General features: G+C 39.6%; 1 protein-coding gene across 1 annotated transcript in view; it reads right to left on the reverse strand.

The window, feature by feature from the left end:
- The window catches only part of LOC150086496 (glutamate receptor ionotropic, NMDA 2B-like), a 68,723-nt gene extending 43,959 nt beyond the window's left edge, over window positions 1–24,764 (reverse strand). The window contains exon 1 of the mRNA XM_090371439.1: window positions 24,586–24,764. The gene's annotated coding sequence lies outside the window, so the exon portion shown is untranslated. The remainder of the gene's footprint in view (window positions 1–24,585) is intronic.
- Window positions 24,765–27,856: the final 3,092 nt, after the last annotated feature.

Genomic DNA, 27,856 nt, shown 5'->3' on the forward strand with positions numbered 1-27,856 from the left:
CAGGAGTGTAGACTTTTCACCTTCAGAAGCTTCACTTTCAGCACTCTTTGCTGCTACATTCTCCAATATAAGTAGAGGGCATGGAATCGGAAGATTGTCTCCATTTGGGACTGGTCTAATGGCAGGAATATAAGGATACACAATGCCCTTCTTGCTCTTTTTATTGTATCCCTATACATTAACTAAGCAAAAGTAAGTCATCACAGTGGTTTGCAGGTTCTCGCCAAATATGGGAATTGCAAATGGCATAGTCTTCTTTTTACCATTTTTCAACAATCTCAATTCTTCAACACAGGTTTGGCAAACTTAATGTGGAGCCCATCAAAGGCCTATGAGCATATATATAGTTGTGTCTGACATGTAGTGCTTGGGTTGGACGTGAGCAACTATCAATGGAGGGGGGTCTGGAAATTAATCCATTTGTTTTTATAGTCCTTGCAAAGTTTAGACCAAAGTTTTCTACTTGAACACCAACCTTAGAACAAAAGAAAAAAAATCCGAATTGTTTTGCTGCATTAATTATTATTTTAATGAAATTTGGGCTGGTTTGACATTTTTTCCTCAAAGACCCAAATATAAAATTTATTTGGAATTCGCAGTAGGGTGTTTAAACGGGGGAGAACAGACATACTGGATGAAGTCAGAAATTGAAAAGGATGCAAAACAGATTAAGCTGTAAAATAGAATCTTGGCACATAACGTATGAGGTTATCAAAGCCCTATTAGAAATGTTACAAGGCATGTGGACTTGATGCAGGAACTCTGTCCAATTACAGTAGAGGATATCTCCGTTCACCTCTATATATGTGCATTCGCCTTTTGACCTTTGCGATAATCCGACACAATCAACCACAAATCCTTGCAGCGAATGAGTCCAAGATAGTTTTATTGACCGCGGCTCAATGACTACAATTCTGTGAAATCTGATTCGGTGTCACTTAGATCTTTGTTGTAGATAGTTGTGGTTTATAGTTGGACAGAGAATCTGCTGGGATTACGAACAGATTCGCGTTTTCTTTTTTTTCCCATTTGCAATTACCAATTACCAAAGAAAAGCCTCTGCTGAAAATGAGATATCCTGCTTGTCAAACGGCAAATAAAACTTTAAAATACACTTCCTTGAAAAAAAGTAGAAACCGTTATTTGATATCAAGTAATTCAACGTTTTTCCCGAATTATAGCCCTTTCCAATGTATTTCAGACATTCTCTAATGGATTCGGATCTGAAGAATTAAGCAGACAGGGTAGATGTTGAAAATCTTTGGAATGTTCCTCGAGCCGTTCAGATACAATTTTTACATGGTCATAGTTGCATTCGCGTGATGAAAGAATCCATCGCAGTCTCTAAAAATGAACCACTGCAGGGTGAAGTTTGTCTGATAAGACAAAAATATTCATTGGTTGTTAGGAGCATTAGCAACTAATGCCATATTGCTGTGGGGATCATTCCCTGACCTTTCCGCATCCGGTGGTCAAGGGCTCGAACCCCGGTCTAATCATATATCGAGACTCGTCAGACCATATGATCTTTTCTCACTGGTTCACAGACAGTCTTGGTGTTGTCAACACCACTCTAATCGAATTTTTCAATTTTTTACAGATAGAATTAGACCTTTTTGTGAAACTCATCTGAGCTGCTTTCTCAGGATTCAGTTTAAGTCCCAGCCGTCCTAGATAATCATTGAGTTCAAAGAGTACTGTCTGATTTTCGTAGGCTTTTGCTGGATCATCAGATGTGACCAGCATCTTAAGATCATCAGCGTATGAAATGAAGTTTGGGTGCTTCGCAAGGAAGGGCTCTAGTGCTGTGGCAAAATAAAACCATGATGAAAGAACTCCTCCTTGTGGGATACCGACAGAGGTCGTGGTAGTCTTCTCTAATCTACGCTCATATTTAATAAAGATTTGCCTGTTGATGAAGACTTGATGGAGGATTGCAAGATTACCTCCGATTCTGAAATAATGCTTCAAAATTTTAACTAGCTCTGTTGAGCTGAGTGTGTCAAAGGCTGCTTGTATGTCTAGGAATAAGATTTCAAGTTGTTTCTTAGAGTTAAGGGCTTTTTGGATTGCCCAGCTGGTCATTAATAGATTTGAAAGCGTAGACCTCCTAGGAATAACAGTATGAAGATGCTGTGGACGCCCATTGAAGCAGTGATCGACTAAGGTGAACTGTATCGTTTTTTCAAACACTTTTAGTAGTCCACAGGACATAGAAATTGCTCTGTAGTCTCTGGGATCTTTTGGTTTATTAGTTTATGGAACTGGTAAAGGTAAAGCATGGTAGACATTCTATATTTTCGGTGTGATAACACTCTCGATACTTTTTCCAGGTTCTGTAGGCTTTTTGCTTTAGATTAAAAGCCTGTTTCGTTTCAGAGTTGAACCACCACTTGATGTTTGAGGAGATTTTAATTGTCTTCGACGCACCAATGAGAGAAATGTGTCTCAATTCATTAGAAATAGCATTAATTGCCTCTTCCACTGGTTTGAAGCAGAGATTATTCCAATTAATTGCTTTAAGTTCAGTGAGGATAACATTTGGCCTGACCAGGTTGGTTGAAAACGTGGTTACTGTATGTACGGGTACGCGGATTTTGTCCCAGCGACTGAGGTTGTGAGTGCCTGTGCAATTTTAAACACCATTGGTAGGTGATACAACACGAATTTGGAGTTATAGGGAATGATTTGTATTTGTTCCAAATTGTGGTAGACGCTGTCCAGGACTTGATTTCCTCTGGTCGGTGCTGTATTCAGTGCGATGAGCCCCGAGGCCGCATGGTATCTTTCATGTCTTGCCTTGCAGCCTTGTAACTTGGCACAGGCTGTTGAAATCTCCTAAAATGGTTGTTTGGATATCAGGGCGTAGATGAGCAGATATCCGTGAGATAAGATCCTCTCTGATTGATGGGGTGTGTTCTGATGGGAGATACACAAGGCAGATTTGGATCGTTTTTTTCATTTTTGCTGAAAATTGCAGTTATTGCTTCATAGTTTGATGTTTTACTGCTGTAGACATGTATCTGCCTGAAAGAGGTTTGTAGAAAGTGGCAACACCACCTCCGCTCTTATCCTTCCTGGAGTTTGCAATATATTGATGAGTGGACGAGAGGAGCAATCTAAATTGGTTTTCCCTCATCAACCCATGTTTCCGAGATGCAAATGAAATCAATGTCCTCGTGGAGTAGCAGGGCTTGCAAGGCTCCTAACATTTTGTAAAAAAAATGTTACTGTCGTTGGGTATTTGCCTCTTGTCAATTGATTGCTATTGGTGTATACTAGGGGCCTTGTAGTTGGTATCTTTTTTGCTTCGATGAATGGCTTAATTAAGGCACCTGTGGGCCATACTGCTGGGTTGAGTACCTCGTGTAGATGTGCCCGAGGGCAAGACAGAACAAACGAGGAATATGATGGATATTTTGTTTTGATGGCTCTAACATATACCTTTCTATGTCCAGGAAGCTTTTGATAGGTGTGGCCTGGGTAGTAGGCGACAGCCTAGTGATGAACAACTTGGCACGGGAAGTCACTGCTGTGATGGTGCAAGTTTCGCAAACTTGCCTGAGCTGAAGAGTTTCCATGGAAGTTTCCGTCCGTTTAGTACGCTTAGTGATTGAATTAAGGGCGTCCGTTCCGTCTGGATTTGGCATGGTAGACCTGTCCACATTTGTGCTAGCAACTGCTGTCTGAACGACTTGTGCATATGATCTGGTGGATCCCTTGGAGTCAACCTGGAGTTTATGTACTGATCGCTTGGCAGGGAAGGAGAAGACTGAGTTAGGATCTCTGCAATAACAGCCGAATGCGTGTCCAAGTTCTGTCGAAGGATTAGTTGTTAAAGAGGAGCTGAGAAATTGGTGTCCCAGTGAATGCGGGAGGGGGGGGAGACCGAGGTGCCCATTTGGGTGGCATCTGGTCACTGTTGTTTAGCTGGTTCTCTATAGGTTGGTGGGGTTCGTTGGACCTACTCTGTTGTCAAGTTGTCTGGCATGAGGCTCCACCTGTGCGATTCTCTCGGCAACAGCTTTGTATTTGTGTAACTTAACAAGTTTCTGTGACGATAGGATGTTGGTAATGACCGAGGCATCACCAGTTTAGAGAGCTCTATTAGGTTAACCAGGTCTGTGAACAGGAATGTCAGATCCTTAATTTGTTTTCTGAGCAGAAGTAGTGAGTCGATAAATTATGGCTCAGAAGTTTTACCAAATTCTTTTTTAATCGGTTTCACCATATCTTCAAGACTGTGCCCTTGAGGAGACCTACTAAAGTTGTGAGTAGGAGGATCCTGGTAGGTAATTTCCTGTGTGGGATGAATGGTTGATTTGATTGATGCGAGAGGGAGGCTGGTTGGGTTTGCTGCTCTTTTCTTGTTCAGTAGAGAAAAGCTGAGGCTCGCCCATTGTCAATCTTTCACATGACTCTTGATCCGAGTCGATGTCATCCTGCGCGAGGGCCTGTTCGCCGGGAATTCCCGGTTGGGTGGAGCAGTTTCTTTCTGATACTTCATTAGTATGATATTATGTAGGGCTGTTCTTCTTCTCAGACTCTACAGAGTGCCTACCACTCTTAGGCTGTTCAATGACAGGTGAACTGCATGGGCAGACTATTTTCGGAATCTCAAGCTCCCCGAGCGTTTTCTTCCATATTGGATCGTCTGTTTTCTGACCTGATCGTGCGGCGCAATACATAGCCTCATTGTTGCTGATTAGCACCTCACATGGAATTTCATTCTCATTGACAGCTGAGTGGTCCTCTGAGTTGCATAAGGCCTGACACTACTGTTTTCTTCGTTGGCTCTTGACAAGGACTTCGACTTGGGTTCAGTTACCTCTCTCTTCAATTTCGACCTTTTATTTGATGGTACTTTCTGGTTTGCATTCTTGGCATAGGTAGGATTTTCATTTCGCAACTGTCAATTTCGAAAGATTATTGACACAGCACGACCCGAAGGTAAGTGAGCAGTTGACACATTGTATAGTAAGTGACGCAAGCTTTTGACATTGGCTGCAAGGGCACATACCGGGCGACATGCCTTTCTTCTGAGAAGGACTTGACATATTTAAACTCCGCCAAGTTATACTGTAGTGGTCTTAGAATATCTTTAGATTTTTAGAACTTAAGCTCAGAATACGAGTTTTCAAGACGCCACAGTGACAATTAGTATATTGCAGGCCTTTAGGCGCTGGGGTAGAGTCCACTTGGGAATTTACCGCACTGACTGATTAAGGGATTTAATCAGGTAAATTGTGTGGTGACTGTGACCTAGGGCGGTTGCTACATTAACCATAAGACGTATTTGGGAAATGTTTCACTGTAGATATGTACACTGGACTACAAAATTTAAGGACCAGTCAGGTTTTCACCTGTAGTTTCTTATAGGAGTGGCCTGGATATGGGAAAAGCATACCAAAGGAACTCATGAGGTACAGAAATGATGAAGGAAACAAAACGGTACAGAGGGACTTTATTCAAAAATGGTAACATAGCACTGGATACCATAATACATGATAAACTGCCAAAGATGGAACAAAGGGAAGAAGTGATCCTCAGTAGGAGATATGGCCACCCCTAATGTCGATGCAGGCTTTGCACCGCCTGTCCAAACTTAGAACAATGTTGTTGATAAGTTCTTGAGGTAACATCGTCCATTCCTCTGTCAGCGCCATGGTAACATTTTCTAGTGGGTGTGGACGTGCCGCTAGGCGTCTCCCCAGAGCATCCCATATGTGTTCGATGGGATTTGAACAGTGAAACGGGCAGGACAATCCATACGCACAATGTCCTCACTTTCCAAAAGCACATGAACAGGTGCAGTGCGATGGGGTGTGGCGTTATCATCCATAAACGAACTCGAGGCCAATGGCACCTTGGAACAGACGCACATGGAGAAGGATTACCGCAATACAGTAGCGTGCACCGGTTACATTACCGCCTTCCAGTATCTGGAGTTGTGTACGTCCATCCAAGATAACGCCTCCCCAGACGAGAACACCTCGACCGCCATATCGATCCCTTTCAGTGATGTTTGCGGGGTGATACCGTGTGCCAACCTCTCGCCAGATTAGCTGACGTCCAGAATCGGTGCTGAGACTGAATCTACTCTCATCAGTAAAGAGTACCTTAAGTAAAGATTTTGTGGTTGTAAGATTTAAATAACTAAGAAAAAACATAACATTTAAATAACGGAGCTGTGGATGAACATAAAAAGTCTGCCATTTAATTACAGCAATTCAATAAATATTTAAAGTTGGTAATTTTACCAAACAGACACATCAGAAATAAATGACACCTGGATGTGAGTTCTAAATCATTTCTTCGTATTCGAGGAACTATAGGATGAAGACCTCTTCAGCAACTTTCCAAATCTTTCCTTTACCAATGCTTTAATCCTATTCAGATGTAAGGAAACAGTGTACTGTATATTTACCATGATTTAAAAGAGGAAATTCAAAATGATATTGTTGTTCAGTGACCTCAAACAATTTTTTTTACCATTACTAACATCTATTTGATTTACCTCCAAAAATATTCCATTTGCATGCAAGAAGTTGACTAGGACGGTGTACTCTTCATTTCAAAGTCCTAAAGGCATAAACAGTTCCTTCCATCAAAGTGCCTTCGCGTGTCAACAAAACCCTCATTATTTTCCAGAACTATTTTTAACTTCCACTTCTCAATTATTCGACTGGAGATCCAACTTAGCAGATAATTAAAATACCAACTGGCTTTCCAGTATACAGCGGATCATTCCAATTAAAAAAGAAGTTTAATCTGCTTTGCAGATGAAAAAAAAATTCTAACTATGAAAATACAACAAACTCTCTAATCTTTGGACTTGCTTTAATCGTAGAGTGGTCAGTCAGAATATTAATTAAGTTTCGTCTTCCAATTTGGGGGCAGCGTTCTGTTGATGGCACGCATTACTGAGCCTATGGTCAGTGGTTCAATATTTCCTCCATTACAGTTTCTTCAAAAGTTGCAAAAACTGTAAAGTGTTGCCTAGAATTATGAAATATATTCCACAAGTTTGGTTAAGAGCCATCATAACCAAGGCTATGAGTTATCTATATATTGTCTGTAATTGCACGTATCCTTCGGTCGGTTTGTTGTTTTCTGTACTAAAAAGCTGGAAAAGGAAAAACGTGGCTGGGTTACTTGGTCCTGAGACCTATTACCACGTCATAGAAAAATGAAAATTGCCTCATTGATGGGATTCGAACTCAAGCAATGATTATAGCCGCTGTGCTACCGCGAGGATACATTCCATGGAGATGAACCTGGCGTCAAAGGCTCCTTGAACGTCTAGAAAGATAACCACATGGTCCTCTTTCTGATGAAAGGCATTAAGAGTTGGTATTGTGAACGAGCTTAGATTGGCAAAGGTTGCTTAGACAGCAATGAATTTGTGATCAACCCTCAGAATCAAATTATAAAACATTCAGGGATCGAAGATACTTGTTCGCTCATAACGCACAGGACCTTTGTAGAAACCTGTAACATTCGTGTTCAATCCATTTACTTAATCAGAATAACCAAGCGGCAACTTATGTCAATAATGAGGACATTCCACCACTACTGGATAGCACAGTTGGTAGGATCGCTGTCCTTCCCACACCGTGTGGAAAAGACTTGAGTTCGAATCCCATCGATGACGGGAGCACTTTTTATGGGCGTTTTTCACAACGTGGTTTAGTTAGTTGGTCTCAGGCTTTTTTTCTCCCAGAAGCTCGGGTTTTTCATCCAGAAAACAGAAAATTCTCATACAATAATACTACGTCAGCAATGGAACATATTTGCATTACTTGTAAAAGAATCCTCCACCAAAGACTGGTTTTTGCTGATTTAAAATGTTGCACTGAAAGAACTAAAAATTTCTTCCATCTGGACAAGACTCCATCCGGATCGCGTTAGCTGCAAGAGTCAGACAGACTTATTTCGCTATTATCACAGCGGTGTCTCATACTTTTGAGAGGATAATGTTGTAACACGATCACTTCACATTTTGATATCAGCGTTCTGTGTTGCTATAGTAACGTAAATGCTATTAGCCACGAATCCGTTAATTTCTCTGCTGGTGGGACCATGCGCGTACATAGTTTTCTCCTATCAGAGTTGATTGTGAAACGCATTAAAATGAAAATAGGAGGTGGTAACTGGAACATTCAAGTATCAAGCAGAGAGTTGAGATCTGTTTGGCAAGCATCAAGTCTAATTGGTGTCGCTGTAGTCACAAATATGAAACCTCTAGAGTACCTCGGAATGATTTGAACCCGATAAGTCAACTGGAACCGAAATATCCCAAGTTACACAATACATCCCCTGATTCTGAGCAGCAATAGCCAGCGCAGATAAGAACGAAATGCTATGTACACCACCCTATCAAAATATTAGCATTGTTAACAATTAATTGTATACAATATGTATACAATTAGTTCACAACGGCAAGGAGTATCATTGGCAATATCAACCCTTTGTGTAAGATGATCAGATAGAATATTCTAGACCTGATCATTACCTATGAATCAGAAGATAGCGTAAGACTCAGGATAGAGGGACAATCAGCAGGAAGTGGTCACGCAATTCTATATTAGATGATAAAGAGAGTGCATTTGGAGAAGGCCTGGTATCGAATCCCGATGGGAGGTACTTTTATGGGCTTTTTTTTAACTCAGTGGCTGCCCTCGTGGGTAGCACAGTTAGTACAATCGCAGTCTTCCTCACACCGGGTGGAAAAGACCTGAGTTCAGGTCCCGTCGATGATGTATCAGTTTCTCTGGTATCTCTGAACTCCTGATTGAGAGCGTTTAATGAGAACTGACAGGATCTACGTACTACTCTTCTGAGCATCCTCCAATCTCTTTCCTTCGATTGGCTTGGCACTTGAATTTAGGCAGTGGGATCATAGAGTATTAATTCCATTGTGGGAACACTTGTTTGTATAGGACTGAGTTGTAGATTGAGAGAAATGCATCCAGGATGTGGGGGCTAAGGCACTTAATGATGAAATGAGGTATGTTATCTCGGCCTGCCGTACCAGACGGACTCAGGGAGTTTATAGCATTTATAAGTTGCTGTCTGGTGATAGAAATGGTGGAGAGGTCATCCGTAGGAGCAAAATCATCAGAGTGTTGGACAGGTGGTTCTGCAGAAGTGGAATTCGCTTTGAATCTTTCAATGTAGTCCATCCAGTTATCTGGATCAAGATTTGAATTAATGACGCTGTGCCTGGAAAAGTATGGCACTTTTCCTTTAGACAAGTTAGCACCTGCGTAACTCTTTATGGCTGATGTCCTGAATCGATTGAAAATAGCTCTTGCTCTGCAATACAGAATCCGATCTTGGGTTGTGTCAGAGATTTCCCACTGCCCGTGAAGGTTTAATTAAGAAGAAAAACGAACTTCGTTATACTCTCAGTCTGTGTGTGTGCAACCCCATCGGTCATTGAACAGAAGGCAATTCGAAGGCAAGTAGCATTGCGGTTAGAATCCATGAACTGTGTAAAAAGAAGTGGTACAAATCCCATTACAAGGGAGGAATGTTTAAGGAAGGCTTGCCAATGAAGATTTAATTTACAAATTCCCATAATTTACTCCTAACTTAATACATAGAATAATACTACTCATGACATCAACTACTTAAGTTTGTTCTATTGTTTCTTTTGAATCCTTTCAGTATTTGGTTAAAAGTTGAACAAAGAAATCAATATTGATCATATAGAACAGGAGGACAGATTCTCTCACCCAAAATCAAATTATGAGTAAGTGATCAAATGAAAATTGTATCTTCTATTACGGGAGGAGTTGGTCGACAGGAAATGCATCTTTCATCTGTCCAATGCTTATGCTCAATCACTTAAAGTTCAGGAGAATAAGATGGACTCGGTAACCTTTCTCATTCAGCATACATTATCAACCCATGTGGCATACAAATTTGAGAAACTATCAAGGAATAAACGATGCTATCTCTCCAGTTGCTACGACGTGTGGAAAGACAACTGGATTCAGAATATCAAGTTGCAGACATGGATGCCTTTGTTGATCATTCATTTCATCTGATGCCATTTCTATGAATGGGCATGGTTTTTTCAGATTTCACTTTAGCTGCTATTAAGAACCAATTAAAGTCATATTAAAAGTTAAAGCTGGACTCATCCATGAACAGAATTTGTACCATTTATTTTTCGGTCCCCAAGTAGAAAAATATATCAACCACTGGTTGGTGAACATAAATCCCTCTTTGGTAAACACGTTTTACCATGGTATTAACTGAAAATTACCTTCCCGTTGATTCATAGAACTTACATTGCAATTATGTAGAATTCATTTTAGTTTTCAAAAAGCAGTCGGAAAAGTATGATAATAGTAGGCACAGCAAGAGAAAACGGATGTCGAGCTTATTCTTTATTAGGGACTTCAGAATTTGTTACTTCAAGGATGTTCTAGTTTATCGCAAGAAAAATCTTTCTGTTTCTTAGGTCAAGGAAAGCAAGCAAGAGAAGTAAAAATGTTATGGTAATCCAGTAGCTGTTGGAAAGCATTCCGTAATCCTTTGGGACTACAGACGGATGTTGCCGTGGAGATTAATCATTTACGAGGTTCCCTCTTCCGTGGCGAGATCGGAGGGTGATAGCTTATGTCCGAACGCAGCTGTTAGGAGCAGCATTATGATGTGGGGGGATTAAAGATGGCTAATATTTCAGATTCAGTATTAGAGATACTGTGGAGAAAATTAGAGATACTGTGGAGAAAATGCAATTGGATCTGAAGAGATCTTAGAAAAAGGATTCAATCCATGCAAAAAACGATTAAAAATATAATGCTGTACTGTACTATTATACTCAAATATACCACGTAATTTAAGATTATACATAATACATAAGTTAACCCTTAATTTCATATTGTGTAAGTTAATTCTTTTGTATGTTTCCTCTTGTGTAAGTTGATTCCTTTGCAAATTTCATGATGTGTAAGTCATGATTTTTGCTTATGTATAAGTTAAGATTCTTTCGTCAGTTTCATGCTGTGCAAGTAAAAATTTTTCGTTGGTTTCATACTGTGTAAATTAAAATTTTTCAGTTTCATGCTAGGTCAAGATTCTTTTGTCAGATTCATGCTGCAAGGTTAAGATCCTTTTGTAAGTTTCATGCTGTAAAAGTGAAAAATTCTGTTGCCAGTTTCATGCTGTGAAAGAATTCTTTTGTCAGTTTCATGCTGTATAAGTTAATATTTTTGTCTGTTTGATGCTGTGTAAATTAAAATTCTTTTCTTTTTCAGTTTCGTGCTGCGCAAATCAAGATCCTCTTGTCAGTTGCATGCTGCATAAGTTAAGATTCTTCTGCCAGTTTCATGCTGCGTAGGCTAAAAAAGATTCTTTTGTCAGTTCAATGTTGTGTTAAAATAATTTTTTCAGTTCATGCTGTGCAAGTTAACATGCTGTGTAAATTAAAATTTTTTTTCAGTTTCATGCTGTGTAAATCAAGATTCTTTTGTCAGTTTCATGCTGCGTAGGAGGTTGATAAAAATATGGTTCGTCTAGAAGGCAAATTTGTATTATATCACTTTTACCTGTATAAAACACCCATGATTTCACTACACCGAGTGGACAGAAATCATAGAATACCTACCTAGTAATCGGTAGGTCCACCTTTCACCAGGAGAAGGGCAGTCACATGGCGAGGAATTGAGTCCACTAGTTCATAAAAGCTGTCCATAATTCCGTCGCATTCCTGGGTGGAGGATCCAAAGCTCGAATGGACCTTTCCACAACATCCCAAAGATTCTACCCGGGTTCATGTCCGGTGACGGGGAGCCATTCCATGGTGGTAAAATCTGCAGAATGCTCTTCGAACCATGTTCTAGTCACCACGGCTCTGTGCGAAGCCGCATTGTCCTGCTGAAGAGTCTATTACCTGGGTGCACGATGATCATGGAGGGATGCAGATGATCTGCAAGAATGCACACGTAACCCGAACCGTTCAGAGATGCATCTAGACGTATCAGAGGTCCCAAAGCGTACCAGTTGAACACGCTCCAGACCATTACCGACCGTCCACCTGCCTGAACAGTTCATTGTTGACATGACGGGTGCATAGCTTCGTGCTGTTTCCGCCAGATACGCACTCTCCCATCCACACGAAATAAGTGGAAACGGGATTCATCGGACCAGGAGACCCGTCTCCAATCATCCAAGGTCCAGTGCCGATGATCTTTCGGCCAGTTGAGGCGTAGAGTCCTGTGTAGCAGTATTAGCAATGGGACTCTGGCGGCTCCCATAACCTATTGCGGCTAATGATCGCCTGATGGTCTTGGTGGAGACGTTTCTGGCACCTCCCTAGTTGAAGTTGGTGGGGTGATTTGTGCCACTACCGCTCTCCAGTTGGCTGAAACAATGCGAGACAGACGTCGACGGCTACGTTCATTCTACCACCTTTCTCCACCCACAGCGCTGTCCACGATGAGTTGTTATTCCAGAAATGGCGTATTCCCGATAAATCCCTGATACTGTCGAATGGGGATAGTGCAATTTCTGTACCACCTCCGCGACAGAGCGACCAATGCATTGGGCATCCACTATCATCCCTCTTTCAAAGTCGGTTAAATGACGATGTTTATCCATACTGAAATCGAATTACCATCTACATGAATGCAGTGATGCAGTGTACCTATGTACGTGCCAGGCGGTGGGTTCGTCACCTGCGAGAGGGGTGACAACATCGCGTTGCCCAGGAACTATCTGTCCCACGAATTCTGTCCTTTCAGTGTACATAGTTATACAGGGTGTCTCAAAAATACACGCGCAGAACTTCAGGAATGAATTATGAGGAACTCAATGCTGAAGAATGAGTTCCTCACATGCCGTTATGCCGTGTATTTTTGAGACACCCTGTACATATTTTGTCCGTTGTATGTTTGATCAGTTGTAACAAAGTTAGATAATGATTTCCTATAATTTCATGCTGTTTAAGTTAATATTTCCTATAGGTTGTGCCAAAAATTGTAAAAATTCAACCCTCAAATAGTTTGAGCATCTAAGAAACTTCCATTTTATAAAATAAAATGCCACTGCTGACCAGAACTTGAACTAAGTTTTTTTATTTGATAAATCGCTCCAGCAATGTATGAAATGTAAAAATAACAAATATTATGTAAATCGATTGAGTCTCTGCTACTAGGGCCCCGATTGCGTGCGTACTTGCAGTCCAATTTCTGTTAGCCTGTGTATTTGACAACCGCAAATAATGATTTCCGATATAACCCGGGACAATTGGCAATATCTGTCACAGTTCCATGAGATTAGTTGAAATAAAAAGATTGCAAACTTGTTTCGACAGTTGTGATTATAAATTCTCCAGCATGCAGTTCGTAATGCACTAATCAGAGAATGAAGATGGAAATAGGTGGCAAAAACATGGAAAGTTATATTATGTTGACTCGTTATTCATCAGAGAGTCTCTATGGTATATTGGAGAAGATTAAAAGCTCAGTAAATTTCCTTTCGTTCTATTCCCTTGTAACCTTCTGGACCCCAGTATGTTTTGCGCGTGGTGATTATTGAAACTAATTAATTTATCAAAAAAAAAGATCTTTTTCATAGAAAACCATTCCTATATTCGACACGCATAATCACCACAAACAAGACTCCAAAAAAATTACCAAAAAATCTGGTTAGAGACAAAAAGTAACCTTCACGTACTTGTGATGAATTACCACAGTTAAAGTAATGAAGATCGTTAAAATATGATTGAGTGACTTCACAAACGCTCTCGTCTCTTTAAGTAATCCCTACTCTTCAATGATTTTTGTGTTTCCACGCGCACCATCAACTCTTTGAATGTAACAAAATAATTGAGAAAAGAAAAACTTGGTAGAATAACATTCCAACGTCATATAATAACTCTTCAGGTTTCTTCGTCTGTGAAGAAATTAATCGTATTGAAATACAATATTTGAAATACTTGATGGAGTTCAAAGCATTGGTTTCGATTAGCTTAAAAGTAGATCTTTTGTGATGGGCAGACATAAGATCTAGTCTTTATGAGAACTAAAGGCATGTAAGAACGAAAAAATATACATAGACCAATGTTTCTCAAACTGTGGGCCAAGGACCCCTGTGAGTTAACAGAGATATAACAAGATATCGGCGAATTATGTGTCAAATTTCTTAAAAATTTAAAAGCTGGAAGGATTTACAGGACAGAAAAAACTTTGTTAAAATTGCCAGTCCGTGGAAAATTTTTCAAACAAAAATGAAGATCCTTGAGAACAGACAGAGATGGGAAAATGGCCAGAGGATTTTATGCGTGCTACTTATTTTGATTCCAACAGAGGAGAAAAAGAAGGCAATCAAATGTAAGGATTTGAGATCCATTTGATATCGCATCAGCAAAAGTGATGTTCAAGATAATGGACAGAAGAGCGACGAACACTGGAGCAAATAACAGGAAAGGAAAAATATGGATTCCAGAAAAGGAGCCCATAATGTTCCATAAAAATTCTCATTAGGAATAATGAGACTTTTGATGGAAAGAAATATAAAGACAGATAAGAACAATATAAATGCTATTTAATATTCTTTTACCTAATTCTGTAGGAGCATAATTAATATTAGAAATGCTTTTATTAAGTCTATAAACTGAAAATTTTTAGCAATAAGAATATTATTTGAAAACATAACTGCATAACCTAATATCTAACGTAATTTGATAGTGCACCGTTATAACTGTACTTCAGTTTCTTATAGTTTTTTGGGGTATTTTTAATTTAAATTTAAGCTAAGACAAAGCAGCAAAGCAAGAGGTCAAGGTAGCAGGAATGCTTTGACTCAAGGAAAATTCCCAAGGGCAGTTCACCCACGAGGCTTTATAATATGCGCTATTTGCGTAATATTTGTGGACCAATCTGTAGCGAGACATATACAACCTTTATGTGTTTTCGTTGCAAAGAGTGTGAGGAGATAAAGCGCAAATTCAGCATTCGGATAAGCGAATATGAGAGCTTAAAGAACAGGATTGATGTATCCTCGAAGAAATTAAATGGAAGGACCCATTAATCGCGCATCTGCCCAGCTCAATGCTAGAGCATATTCATGCATCAGACAATATGGCAGCCTCCCCAAAAGCAGAAAGCGTTGGTCCCACAGGAAGTACCAGTCGGTGACTCTACTGCACTGCCCTACCATTAATATCAGGACACCAGCCTTTAGACAAAAAAAGAGCCTTTATTGTGTCATTTAATGTTTTGTGCTGAAACCTTTCGCTTTTACGATGGCCTGCAGTCTTCGCGGCATACTCTCAACTAGCTTTTTATAAATGTCAGGTGAGTTCCTCCACTCGGCCTTTAATGTAGCCAGCAGTTCGGCCTTGTTCTTTGGGCAATCTGGACGTGCACGTACTCGATGATCCAATACAACCCAAGGATGCTCGGTAGGGTTCAGATCAGTCCTCTGGGCTGGCCAATCCAACTTTCCCAAACACGTCTTAAAACCACTTGTTACAACCCGAGCAGTATGGCAAGGTGCATTGTCTTGCTGATACAGACATGGGCCTTCCCCGAAGTATTACCATAATTGGATGTGCACAATTGTCCAGGATGGCTTGGTACGGCTCAGCATTCATGGTTTTGTCGATAATGACTAATGGGCCCAAGCCAAACCATGAAAGGAGCCCCATACCATGACACTGCCTCCACCAAACTTCATTGTTGAGAGGATACAATCAGGTAGGAACTGTTCCCCTGGCATTCGCCACACCCAGGAACAGCCATCAGACTGGTGGAGTGCAAACCTCGACTCGCCTGTCCATTGGACTGTTTTCCACTGCTCTACAGTCCTTACACCATTTTAATCGGCTTCTAGCATTTGTTGAGGTGATCGATTCTGTTGAACAGTTGAGGTAATTCTGTTGACCGTATCATCTTGCATGCCCATGTTTGCAATTGTCTGTTCGAAGCCCAGTGTGCATCTTTATAGCAGGATCTGTGACGTATTGCATGCATAGGACCTGTTCCTCATTTATGGAGGGGTGTCCGGATATTAATGGTAGGGCAGTATATTAGGGAAACGGGAAATATATTGTACAAAAAGGATAGCAACAGGGTATGTCTATCCGGGACAAAAGTTAACGAGACCTTGTAGAACATTTATCTTTTGCCCACTGTGAGTACGATGCGCACTGAAAGGATAGACAGGGCAAGAGGGGAAGGTAGAATTATGCTCTTGATTAAGAAGCAAATAGAATCTAAGGTAGTGCAGTCAGTCGATGTGGTTGACCAGTATAAGATGAGTTTGTTGTGACATAAACACTGGGAAAACAAACCTCAAAGTAGAAGTCTGTTAAAGAACAAATGTTATGGACAATCAAGTCACTAAAGGAGTTAAGCGAGCTAAATCAGATTACGTGAATCTTTGGCTAAGAATGTAAAGGAAAGTAGCACAGGATTCTTTGCCTATTAACACTAGAAGGAAAATGAATGAACCACATTTGCTCACTAGATGTGAACCGCATAACTATTGATGATCGTGTGCAAGAAATTGGGAAACGAAATGTATGTATGTATGCATATATTTAGGTAAGATGCCTCCTAGAACATCTGTTCAAATCTTCCACGTTACATTGTAATTATACAGAATCTGTAAATAGGCTAGGCACTTAGTAATGTTATGTTCGTGTGAATGGTGTGTGTTGTGCTGGCTTCAGCAACCCAGAAGTAGCAAACCTTCAACTCTAGTCCTATCAAGCCACCTCACGCAACCCTCGCATAACTTGAATTGTTTGTGACAAGGCTTTTCTATGGTCAAATGCCGCTTTAGAATATTCCTGAACCAGCTGAAAAGATTGTTGATCGTCAACAAACAGTTTCTTGTCCAATTGTACTAATTATCGGAATCCCTCTAAGATTCATTCGAAAACTATCATATAAGATATGCTGCCAACTCTCCGGTGCCCACAGAAACAAAGTTCAGTAGCTATTACACAAAGGGAAAATAACTTGGCATTTAAGGATCCATGTCCAGTCACCAGAATGTCTTGAAACTTTGAGTAAACAATCGTTTAACCTGTTTATTTTGCTTAAATGTCACATTCGGAATAAAACTATGGGTTACCCTTCTCGATGGTGGAGTGTCCCATAGTGTTTGCCACAAGTTTATAATCTCGTTCCAACATTTTTTCTTTTCTCCATTTACATCAGAATTTAGGTCGACTTCAATATCTAAAATTGTAGAATTAATATTCCTTTTAATGCAATAACATTGCTACACCAGCATCAGATCCAGTGGAACAGCTCCTGCCATCACAGCTGCAGTTGAAACTGTTCTGCAAGCTATCATAATACTAAGTAATATTGTACGTTGCACGGAATTTAATTTTGCTTGGAACCGCCCAATCTCTACTTGGTGATACGATATATACCAAGCTACAAACAAAGTCATTGGTTGAAAAGTTGCCACATAGCACAAGGATAATGTCCTTTACGAAAGACCCAAATCCATTTTGAAATCTTAATCAAACAGCCGGAATAATTTCGATCTTGGCCTTAGTAGGACTTATAGTAAGTTTATTGTTCTGTGCCCAAGGATATAAATCATCCAAAACACTATTTGCATTCTGTTCCAACTGAGCAAGAGATTTTCCGGATACGATAAGAGTAAGGTTGTCCCCAAAAGCAAGTACAGTACATTTGAAAAAGACTTAACTAACGAACTTTGTAGTACTAGATTCCAAATCAAGGGGTTCAAAGCTATCTACTGAAGACAACCTCTCGATACTTGTTTCTTATAATATTTGGATTTAACTAAGAGATATCTTCAAGAAAAATAACCCATGAAAAGTTTATACGATTCCATAGGACATTCTGGCAAGCCGTAGTTGAGTAAGGGCCGACTCCCACCATAAAGAGCCAAATGCCCCTTCAAAATCCACAAAAATAGCGAGCTCATACTTTGATGTTGAATTTGCAATATAAGTTCGAAAGTCAACTAAACTTCTTCACAAGATCTTCCAGAAGTAAATCCGTATTGTTTAGAGGATAGCATATCACGAGTTACTAAAAGGTCTGTTACTCGCAATGCCATCAACCTTTCGAGCAATTTCCCCAAATTGGCAAGAAGAGCAACCGAGCAATACGACCTTGGATCCATTAAATGATTCTCAGGTTTTCTGATAAGCTTAAGACGTGCAATTTTCGAATCTTCAGGGAAGAATTCTTCAGAGAGACACTCATTAAACATAAGCAACAGCATATGTGGTAACAGCTTATGAAATCGAAATTATAAATACACTTGTCAGTTCCTCCATTGTAAAAATTTGAGTAGACATCAGAATTCTATATTCCTGATTTTCTTTTCTCACTTCCAACTGATATTGAGTACCCTTCAAAGGATCATCTATTGGAAATAATTATGTTAAATAGTTTCAACAGAATCCTCCCATCCTATAGTTCCAGTAGTATCATAATTAACCGTACCAAGTACGGTTAATTATGTTCTCACCTTATTCCTTGTTATCTTGTATAACAAGGAATAAGGAAATCTGTTAAGAATCTTGAAATTGTAACCCAATGGGTTACAATTTCAAGATTCTTAACAGATTTCCAAGTTTCCCTCCTTTGAAAGCTAAATAAGTGTAACGTAACTCAACAACCTTATGGGGATCCCAATTTCGGTGTTGCTGGTAACGTCTCCTAACATGGTAAACTGACCTACGCTTTGCTTTTACTTCACTAATCCACCAGGACAGGTCTTCGAATATTTTGAAATGATATCCACAGAAAACAAAATCACCCGATGATCACTATACACCCAATCTTCCATTGTTTGCCAGTCCCGAATCTGATACCGCACACAAGCAGATGTCATAGTGAGACCAATATTTGATTCCTCGTAATATATTTAAAGCATGTTCTAAGTAATCTGAAGAGTCATTAAAATCCAATGAAGGGGAACAATACAAGCATATTACGTAGAATACCAAAGGCTCATATAACCCAAGTAGTACATTTATTTCATGAACGGTTCGCAATTAAAACATCAATGATAACCACCACCCCCAGTCTTTGGCTCATCCTGAACTGGCTGGATTACTCTTGAATACAGTGGATAACCCAATATCTTAACAGATTGATCTAAATGAGTTCTTACCCAATATGTTTCTTGAAGGTAAAGGAAAGGATCTCTTCGACTTCAAAATTGATACCACCGTCAATTCACGCCTGGAAGTCGCGTATCGTATGCTCGCCTTAGACATTGACTGCGTCACTTCTGACGCAGTCAATGTCTAAGGCGAGCAGTTAAAAAACAGATTTAGATGGTGTCAACAGCGGGTAGACACAGGACATTGCATGGAGAAATGTAATGGATGTGGGCAATGACTATGACGAGCGAAAACGTTGGACCCAGCAATGGAAAAAAAAGGTCACTTACGCTGTTACAAAGCAATGAAACAGTTCTCAGAGGAAGAAATCACGAAGTAATGATCCCACCTGCAGTGTTCAAACGATATTGGTTGTTGGTGAAGCCATAATGGTGTGGGGCATGTTTTCATCATATACTCTTTCATCCCTGATCTCAGTGGTGTGTAACGTGGACGAGACAGTTTCTCTGATAATCAACTGCATCTAACGGTCCCGCGTTTTGAGAGTAAATAAGCTGAAAGGCAATTATGCCCAAAAGGGTTCAGTACATTGTGTGTGTATAAAGTGTATGCATTCGTAGATAAAGTTGCTTTTTTATGGGATGAAAACCCCATATTTATTAGGTTTTTAGTTTGTTTACGTTTTTGTGTTCTTGTTCCTTAGCTTTTGAGCATCAGTGTATTTGAAACACGAAGTATGCATGGGGCAAGTAGCCTGGCAGATTATGAAGAGAATTTAATATGCTAATTAAAAGCCAGTGTTCAGTGCAATAAGGCTGACTTATGCTGGTGATAATTAGGACATGCATTCTACGTCAATACATATTCTGTTCGATACAATAATCCATTCATAATAGAAGCGAATTAATTATGTTTGAGAATACGTTAGCAATTGTTGCTGCGAAGAACAGATAATGAGAAATAGGAATCATTATCTACCACGGTATACTATGAAAAGGATCCCCACACATCACGTGGAAAAATCCAACCAAGACTTGAATTTTTATGGCTTTATCACATAGTGCTATGTCCTAGAGGGTAGAAAGTCCGATGCAATCATGAAGATGATGATGGTACATCAAGCTATTATGAGAACGTAAAAATCCATTGAATAAAATTTGACCAGACTCAAGTGTCTTGATGAGAAATAATCATATTGATATGCTTAAATAGAAGCTCTTCGAGAAATGGCTCCTTCAAACTTGTTGTGACAATACCAACAGGTTGTGGTATTGCCACAACAGTCCTGCATTTTCACTACTACATTGCAGGCAGCTCAACCACCGCGAACCTGGTCTAAGTCGCTGATGTACCTAAAACCCTTCAACAAACAATCAACAACGAACGAACCTGGTGACCATCAGCAAAACTCTCCGAGTCTTTGATAACAGATTATAAATTACAGTTTCATATATAGACGTTCACACAACCTTTGACGCTATTTCAATCTTGGTTCATTCACATGTCACATGAATACTATCACATTGGTGTGGTAGTATTCATGGTCCAGTAATATATGGATGAACCACCTGTTGTGGTTCATCCATATATTATGGAAACACGAACTATTGTTGTGCGACATGCAAATGATATCTTCATCAGAACGATGGTCCGGCTTATTACAGGCCGAGGTCCTATCCAGGATCCTCTTCTCCGTTGTTATTTTTCATCCCTTCGTAATGATTGCAGTGACATCACGAAGTATACCGATGGCATGAAACTTTTCATTCTGCAGGACCTCAACACAATGATTCGAAACAAGATCCAAGGTCTAGACGTATATCTTTCTGTATTTGGACTCTACCTCATTCTAACTAAATCTCAATCCAACCAAATTCTTTCTAAAGAATGATTCCACCTTTCTGTAGCCTATAATAACAGAGTTCGCCATCCTTACCCTCAAACAACATACAGTTTTAGAGACAGTGTCTTGTCAGAAATTGTTACTTTTCCACATATACATCACTCCAAACCAAATTCTGTCGACTGCTATGGAAGTTGAAGCCACAATTCATGCATGTGCAGGGCTGGTCCATTGATTGCATGTACTCATTTGAGATGACTTGTTTTGGTGTGCCACCTGTGCAAGAACTCCACTGCTAGTTGGTTTTTGTAGGGTTTTAGGTATATCAGCAACTTTGGCCATATTGTGCCATGGTCTGTAAGTTATATATATTCTGTGGTTGATTTGTTGTTTGCTGGATAAAAAACCCGATTTTCCAGGAGAAAACCATACTAACCTCACCCAACACCGACTTACTCAGTCACGCTGTGAAAAGATCCATGGAAAATCCTCTCATCATCGACGGGATTCAAACTCAGGTCTTTTTCGCCCGGTGTTTGGGAGGGTGATGATCATCATCCTTCCAACTGAATTCAAATACAAATTCTATTAAAGAATTTTAATATAATTTTTATTTGAGTGCCATATCATGCGCCAAAAATTCATCCAGAAAATGTTCCACATTGCAGATCCCAGTATCGATCCATAACTCTATCATTTCACATAACTCTATCATTTAACTCAGAAAAATCAGATGATTGGATGCTCTCAAAGATCTTGTTCAAACAGCTAGTGAACCTGGTATACAAAACAGTATTATAACTGAGAACGAGAGTTGGTCTTTCCACTGTCATCCTGAGACCAAAGTGCAGAATACTGGTCTTCCAATCGCATCATAGGAAATACAATGGTGATCACTGCTACACCACGCATCTCTTACCTGCCAGTCCTAAACAAAAAAAAAGTGCCTGCCCTTTCTTGACAGGTCAGTTGCAGAATCATCAAAGGCTAAATCTTTATTTTTGGAGTTAGTACAATAGGAGACTGTTGAATAAAACAGTATTCCTTAAAAGGCCTTTCTTAGAACAGTGACCTCATGTCGACTCTCCCCGAAGATACTTGGCATCATGCCCGTAGACCACACATTTATAACACTGTGACACCAATGTCTTTGATTCTATAAGAAGACCAGTTTGTAAATATCTTTGCTTTTTTTAGAATATTTTATGTCTCCTCCTACTTGTAGATCCAGTTTTTACTCTTTATTTTTAACTTTATCAACCTTCACAGATTGAGAGAAGATATCTCTAATGATTCACCGTTCCTTGCTCAATGTTCTTGAATGACTCACCGTTCCTTGAATATTCTTGCTCAAAAGTTCTTCTATAAACCCTCTTTAAATAACGGCTTTTCAAAAGTTCGAATTCAAGTCTTTTCCACCGGATGTAGAGAGGATGGTGATTATACCAACTGTGTTACCCATGAAGGCATTTCATTGTCTCTTTCTGTGTATAAGACAGTCAGAGATCGGACACAAGTACAGGGTTGTTAAAATTAAAGTATCCCTAAGTAGAGGGCTCTGGAGCGAGTTCTAAGACCGTACTGAAGATAAATTTGGACAACAGGTACAATAAAGAATGCGCTTACCATTTATTGGGAAAATATTAGTTACAAAATTTGACACTATATGGCACTGTGGCAATAAAAATCACTTGAATTGTTCAATGTGTCCTCCATTTTGGTCAACAACAGTTTCCATTCGAAGAACAGCATTTTCTACAGCAGAAAGTAAATGTCAACTGGAATAGCCAGCACATGACGTCTAATGCTGTCCTTCAGATCTGCCAAAGTTTGACATCCTTCCCGATACACCTGGTTCTTCATTGTCCCTTTATATAAAATATTCTAACGCCTCATAGCGTTATTTGCTTTGGCCATTGAGAAAACAAACACACTTGAAGAAAGAGAGCTTCTAGAAGGGGTTCAAAGGTCCTCGAAATTAGTGAGGGGTGTTCATCGATGTCCATATGAAGAACGGTTTAGAAGGTGAGGACTGAATAGTCGCCGAAACCATTTCCGAGGACTGCTACAGTGTATTCTAACTGCCATCCTTTTAATGGTCGAACGAGTCCCCTGTCAATTCAAAATTCTGATCTTTTAATAAATTCCAAACGCCCTCCTGTATCCATCCATGACAGGAGCGTTGTATTTTCTGTATTATCAGGGGTTGATTGTGGATACTATTTCCGAAGGCTGAGGAACCACAATAATCGGCGAATTCCAACCTCAATTTTTTGATCCTACTTAGCCTTGGCGCCGCTCCTTAACAGACTGAGACACATGGGCAGAAACTAGGCAGGATGTTGCTGCTGGACAGTACAAACCACTCGCAATTTAATAATCTGTTGTTGGCTTTGAAAACTTAAAATCCTTCACTGGAGATGAAGCATTTATATTACAAGACATGAAGGGATTTATCTTGAAACATACAAAAAAATTAAATGATTTTTGTAGATCCTGAAAAAGATATAAATGGTACCTAGACATAAATCATCCTCGCAGCTATAATAGAATAAAATCGGGTTTTTCATCCCGAAGAGGACAAATCGATCATATAATACACGCAATTCGCAGACTTTCTTCTTCAAATTCTTGTTTGAAGACATTAAAAATAAAGAGGTAGACGCATCAAATATTCTGCAGACACAGCGAAGGACTGCGTGGTCACCTTTGAAGGTCATAACTATCGTCCTCATCAGAAATTACTAACCACTGATTGTTATATTATGGCATGGCAGGTAGGCAATTGATCTTTTGTTAAACTCTACCACTACTAACATCTTCAGTTTTTCGTCCTCGGGATCTGGTTCAGTTCTTTCACTAAGCTGGCAAAGGATTAAAGCAACGATGGATTTCCATGCGTGTTAAATCCCTTCAACCAATTATAGAGACATTCATAAAGGCGTCTTTTTTCTTGGAAAATCGCTCGAGTGGTAGATTATGAGGTAATTAATCACACTGGCAGAGAACTCCATGAAAACGAACCAACAACAAAAAAATCCATGGTGTAATGTAGCGCATTTAAAGAAGAAATGGCAGCAACTTCGTTATATTTGGCAGATAAACAATCTGAAAAACATTGGATGAAAAACATGCAAAAGAAAATAAATCCAGAAAGAGAAGGACGAGGAAGAATCTTTTTTACCATTCAAACTTCTCTGTTGCTAGGGAACAAATAAAAAGAAAAAAAGAGAGCAGAAGATCCGATGCTATTTCTAATATTGTTAGCACACCATTGTTGTCTATCACGTCTCCATGGCAACCTGTTTATCAAATAAGGAGTTTAAGTTATGGATATCCAGAGCAGCTGTTCATGCTGACTTCTGTTTTAATCCTGTTGAAGTCACCATTGCTAATGTATTTCATCTTCAGGGGGGAAACAAGAACCAACAATTATTAGAAGAAAAAAAAAGAAAGAATTATTTTTCCAAAATGAAATAAAGGACTTAAACGAGACATTGTTGAGTTTCAAATACAGAAGAAGGAGATTATGGCATTTAGAATACTGATAGAACACTTCACAGTGAAGTACCCGGGCAAAGCCAGACAGTTTCATCTTGCACAATTCCACGATGTGTTTACGCATCTACAATAACAAACAAAACCATGTACTTACGTGCAGTCATTGGCAGCTCCTACATCCTCATCCAAAGGATCCAACATCCTTCGCGTGTCCAAGGACTTGGATGCACCTTTTGTCTACAACATCCACTGTGTCCACCTAGTAGCTGCATCTCAGCTGTTGATCGTATAGGTCCTTCGACTCGCTCTCTCATTCTGAAACGCCAGCTTTCTGTCGTCTTCTCCCAGATGTGTAGTACGCATGCGTGGTGGATGATGCTAGGGATCTACTAATGCAGTACGACAACGGGAGAATAGGCATCGGAGAAGTCTGCACTTAGCGATTGGGACCCTGGCTATCTATTTCAGACATTGTTTCAGTGATGGGGGTATTCTCTGGTGGTTGTCTGCATATGTGCTTCGTAAACACCATGTTTACATTATATTCGTGGAGTGATAGATAGTATTATACATCAAATAACTATCTTTTAGTGATTTGATGGATCAATATGTGTTAAAGAAAATAATTTAAAATTTTGATTCGAGTATAAGAAACCCTGAGAATATTTAACCCAGCTACAAATGTGACATTATTGATCAATGATGGATGTGGGATGGAGGATGTTGTGCATCGATCTATTGAACTGTGGCGGTCAGTTTCCATCGATGTTTGTCGGCCGAGGCAAGTTGAACGAAGAGATGACATTTGCCATGGATGTATAGTAATCTGAAGTAATGATGGTGCTTAGAAATGGAAGGATATAAAAAACATTAACTGAAGAGTGGTAGATTAATGAGTTAATTATTGTGTGTGTTTGGGTATTAATGATCCATTCGAATAGAATGTATACGTAATATGCGTAGTACGCATGCGTGGTGGATGATGGCACTGGTATTTTATAATGGTATATTCGTATTGCTTAAAGAATCTAATAAGAAAGTCAACAAAAAGACATTCCATTCCAATTAGCGTAACTGTTTTGTTGTTACAGAATTTGTAAAACTTTGGAGCTTATTATGCGGGGTCCCCGAATAATTCCATAAGAATTAATGAACAAAATGGCGTACTTTAACTGGTGCCGATATGAGTAATCTCAACCGTGCTGGAGTTTTCATGTTCCACTCTGTTTCGGGTGTATTTAGATTGGTCCAATAACCAAGGAGATACGATTATAGTGGGTTTCTGCTATTTCATGATGATGGGAGGACCGTAATAGCAAAAGTCCATAAACCATCCTGCTTTTCATGATACACACTGGAACCTCTTGATACCAGAAGAGCAACATTTGGATTCCATGGCTTATTTGGAAATTTTTTCCTATTAGACGTATTCCTTCATGGTTGCAGTGCATCTATGAAACCAGGTTTTTCTAACGGGATTATACGCCATGTTGCAAGGCCAGAACTGGTTCTAGAAAAATAAGAATGAATTGAGTCTGGTATGGTAACTTCCCCAGTCATCATATTTCAGTCCAATTTTACACTTATGGGACACGGTGGAACAAGCTCTTCCAGAGTAAGAGCAAGAAGCAACGAAGAGTTATCAAGCGAAGACTTCATCTAAACTTGTCAAGACAGTCCTAATTTCCTCGACTGCATTGTCACTGGAGGGGCGTGTTGGTGTTTCGGTACGATTCAGAGACGAACTGACAGAGCGTGGTGGACTTCAAAGTCATCACCAAAGATCAAGACGATGCTGATCATGTTTTTCGACAAAGTGTGATTCACAAGGAATTTGTAGCTGAAGTAGAGCCAATGTTACGTTCTACGTACCTTCAAAGACTACTAAAGCATTTCTCGGGTGAGGCAGCTGGCTCTTGTTGCACGACAATTCTCCAACCCATTCTGCACGTCTTGTGAAGACATTTCTGAAGAAACATGGCATTGTACAGATCAACCATCTCACTATTCTTCTGATCTAGTACCAGCGAACTTCTTCCTCTTTCCCCAGATAAAAACTGTCCTCAAAGGAAAGAGATTTCCAGGATGTTGAGGACATAAAGAAAAACTGAAGGTCATCTCCTTGGACGCCTTCACTGACTCTTTTCAGAAACTTTTAGAACGCTGTAATAAGTGCATTCAGTCAGGTGATGATTACTTTGAATAAAAATAAATCTTTTTTAAGCTCCTTCACTTTCTGTTCCTTTTATTGCACCAGTCCGGGAACTTTACTACCGCACCTCGTATATCTTATAATTTTCTCTTAGGTGACAAGTCAGACAACTTTACAAACTTTCTTAATATTATACAAGTGGTACTTAATTAGATACACTTACCTAATAACTGCCCTCGTGAGTAGCATTGTTGGTAGAATCACCATCCTTCGCATAGTAGGTGGAAAAAGACTAAGTTCAAGTCCCGTTGATGATGACAGAAATTTTTATGGGCCTTTCACAACGTGGATGAGCTAGTCGGTCTCAAGCGAGGGTAGCGTGGTTTTTCCTCCCGGAAACTGAAGTTTTTCATCCAGAAAAGTCGCTGATGCTCCTAAAACTCAACAACAACTTTTTGCAAGTATAGTATTTCCAAAAATTATTTCAATGTTCGCTAAAAATATTAACGTACCACAACCAGAAACGTTCCATCACCCTCACACAAAAAATCCTGTTGCCACGGTAACAATTTCAAGGTTATTGGAAGGTCATTCCATCATTACGTAGACGATTTTTTAAGTACGTAAGAGATCCATTTTTCAAGAGGACGGAAACTATCTCGTATGACAGCTACGCTCTTTGGACACGCACTTAAGAAGGAACTGTAAATAAACAAGAATTATTCAGCTCTCAGCTCCTTACACTTGATACAGATGACAGCCAATATCCCAGCCTTCGATTGTCTGTACTGCAACGTCCTAAGTAATTAAACCATCTTTGCGATTGTGCAACTGGAGACGCACTAACGCCCTTAGAACGCGGATGACATCACAATCCCTGCTGTTGAAATGATCTTTGTGTATGCTACAGGTAAACACGTTAATTATGTATGAGACCAAAGTACACCGGTTGATGTTGACTGATGAGCATCCGGATTCATTTTGCGAATGGAGCGTGGAACAAGAAGGCTCACTTTTAGTTTCTGGCATAATCATAAATGGATATTCCTTTGTGGTTTTGGCTGCCCGAGTGTTTATAAATATTAAAAACACAATGTGTTTCCAAGAGACAGCCGAATGAAGTAAAAAGAAATAATATTTATGACACCTATTCGGGAATTCTTTTAATAATTCATGGAGATCCATGTCCCTACTCGACGCCACAAATAACTGTCAAGGAGAAGTGCTTATATTTCAATTTAAAAGCCATTTCACTACATTAAATAAACACGTT

The sequence above is a fragment of the Mastigoproctus giganteus genome, chromosome 4 (genome assembly GCF_048544385.1).
Source record: "Mastigoproctus giganteus isolate SK-2022 chromosome 4, ASM4854438v1, whole genome shotgun sequence".
NCBI lineage: Eukaryota > Metazoa > Arthropoda > Arachnida > Uropygi > Thelyphonidae > Mastigoproctus > Mastigoproctus giganteus.